Genomic DNA, 2872 nt, shown 5'->3' on the forward strand with positions numbered 1-2872 from the left:
TAGTGAACCGGTCACTGTATTCTTTCATTGTTTCTCCCGGCTTCATCTTGATGTTTTCAAACTTCTGAGTAGCTACCATTACCTTGTTTTCCTTGGTTCTTTCATTTCCTCGTGAATCTTAATAACTGTGTCCCATGTTTCCTTTACGGTTTTGCAATCTCTGATCTTGTAGTACGTGTTTCTGTCCACACTTTTGGAGATCCGGTTTCTGGCATGGTTATCCAGGTTATTTCTTCTCCTATCTTCAGCTGTCCATTCCTTTCTGTCCTTATCAATGATTATCAGTCCTTCGGCTAGAATGAACTCCATCTCATCATCCAAGGTGATTAAGTGTAGGTGCATGCGTGCCTTCCAGTTGGCAAAGTCATCACCTTCTAGCATTGGTGGCCTATGGAACGACATGCTTGCTTGAGTATTGAAACTAACTGCTCTGATACCAATTGTTAGGATCTAGGTCGCGGCTGGAGGACCGGGGTTGGGCCGGTTTGCGCGTCTCACTCAAAGGGTGGTGATTAATCCGGTTAGAGATTAACACCGGGGTTTCAATACTACACAAACTGTCACAAACCCTTGAACTAGGTTCAAGCGCGGAAGAGGTTTGTTTCAGGTTGAAGCAGCACACTTATAGGATAGGTGGAACCGGTTTTGAATAGGATAAGTCTAGAAATTGATGGGTCGGTTTTTTGTAACTTGGTAATTCGGTTTAGGTAGTGTAGAGTCGGTCAGAGCGGTGTAGGTAGGTTAGTACAGGTCGGTTAGAATATAGAACCAGCAGAAAGTAAGTAACAAGACAGATTTTATGGATGTTCGGAGATAAAACTCCTACGTCACCCTTCCTCTCGAAACCGCGAGAAGGATATTCACTAAGGAATACAAATACAATCCGATCGAGACTTATTTCCTGCTCGATAACACCCGTACAATTTACACCGAAATTGTAAATACACACTTCAACTTTAGCACTTAGGCTTAGAGAAAGAACACAAACTTATCACTTGTAAATTAATTGCTCATTGTGTTCCCTTGTGTCTCACTTGTCACGCTTGTCCCTTGTTGTGTCCCGCGTTTACTCCTCTTCAGCTGCTCCTTTTATAGGTGAAATATGCTAACGGTCATATTTCACTTCCTTGAATTTGATTGGCTGAGCAGAGGTTCAGTGATTCAGACCTGGCGGTCAACTGTTCAGACCTGACGGTCAACTTTACAGACTTGGCATTCTGTTCTTCCGGTGTGTAAGACAAACCTGCTAGGTTTGTCTTTTACTCAATGTGATAACTGTCGGTTAGACATGTCTGTACTTGGAAGATTTCCTTTCTGGTTTATCCTGAAGTGGAAAGATCTTGTAGGACTGTCTTCTGCAGCCTGCAGACTTTCCTCAGACTTGTATGAATATGGAAGTGTTCAGTCTGTTCCTTCGGTATCGTTCTCAACAGATACTCGAAGTATCTTCTTATGCTGGTCGGTCATTTGACTTTTCACCGGATGGTTTCCGGTGTGATTGGTTTTAACCGGACAGCTTCCGGTTATTCCTTTGCCTTGTAGCTGATCGGCTGTCTGGTGTTTCCGGTTCTTAGCTTTGGCCGATAATTTCTTTGTGCGGTCATGTTTCGAATGTTCCTGGTCGGTTTAATAACTTGACCGGTTAATCTTCTTAACCGGTTCATTTGTTTGACCGGTCCGGTTCCTTGTTCCTACATGGAAGGTTTATGTGTTAAGTTCTGTGAACCGGTCTAATTTTATCTAACAATTTCTCCCTTTTTGATTATTTTATTTAAAATTATCAAAACCATGTAAGTTTGCAAACGTAGGTCGGTTCTTTATTTGACCGGATTTTTGAAACTGACTTGGGAGAATTTTTCGAAAAAATTTGGAGTAATTTTGAGAAATTTTTTGGAAAAATCTAATCTTTTATCTTATCAAGGATCGACTTGAATTGAGGCATAATTACAGCATCAAAGAGCATCTCTAGAAGGACAAGGATGATGAAATCTTACAAAGGTGGAAAGAGAAGCTCCTCGGGAGTGTAGATGTTGATGTTGTGGGAGAGGTTTTTGAACCGGATGTGAAGATTTTGAGCCTTACAATCCTGTCTCTAAATAAGCCTGATCTTTTCTTAAAATTCCAAAGAATGTGGATCCAAAAGGTTTATAGTTTACTATAAAAGAAGGTATACCTTACATCATAAGAATTTCCATCAAGGTTAGAAACAATATCGTCTTTGGTCTTAGGTACACCAATATAGTATGATAACTCCAAGGAAATACTGAGAATCTTTAGTCCTAGGCAGAGCTTTATACTCATCAGATGCCTGAAGAAATTTTCCCATCTGTTATGTTTGCAAGGAAATATATTCAGCAAAAATTTTACAAAGTTTGTTGATGATGATAACAAAAGCTACCTGGAAAGACTTTCCATCGACAGTGGGACGAAGTGATCCAACAATGGATCTAAAATCATCCAAAGCCTGCAACTTTATAAATGTTGGAACCATGGAAGCCTGCTATTGTGAGGTTCAAAGTAAAATGGAGAAGAAAAGAATATGCTATGTTCAATCCATCTAGATTAGATAGATTCGTAGGAGAATGAGAAAGACGGAAGAAAAATGTGTGCGTGTGCAAGGAAGGTTTTGTCAGATCAAATGAGATTTTGATATTTTTCAAGAGGTAGAGAAAGATTCTCTTGTAATCAACGAAAAGAAATGAGATTTGTCGATATGATTCGTCAATACCAAAAAATTGCTAAATTAGCTTCTTTAAAAAGAAAAAAACTAAAGCTACAAAGGTTGAAAACTAGTAGCTGTAAAAAATGGACTATTTATGTTGGATAGTTAAAAAAATTGAGTTTGCTGAATTGGTTTGCTCGGATGTATAAA

General features: G+C 39.3%; 1 pseudogene; it reads left to right on the forward strand.

Annotated features, from left to right (window-relative positions):
• Positions 1 to 274: 274 nt before the first annotated feature.
• LOC124917466 lies at positions 275 to 2434 on the forward strand (annotated as a pseudogene).
• Positions 2435 to 2872: the final 438 nt, after the last annotated feature.

The sequence above is a fragment of the Impatiens glandulifera genome, unplaced genomic scaffold (genome assembly GCF_907164915.1).
Source record: "Impatiens glandulifera unplaced genomic scaffold, dImpGla2.1, whole genome shotgun sequence".
NCBI classification, from domain to species: Eukaryota; Viridiplantae; Streptophyta; class Magnoliopsida; order Ericales; family Balsaminaceae; genus Impatiens; species Impatiens glandulifera.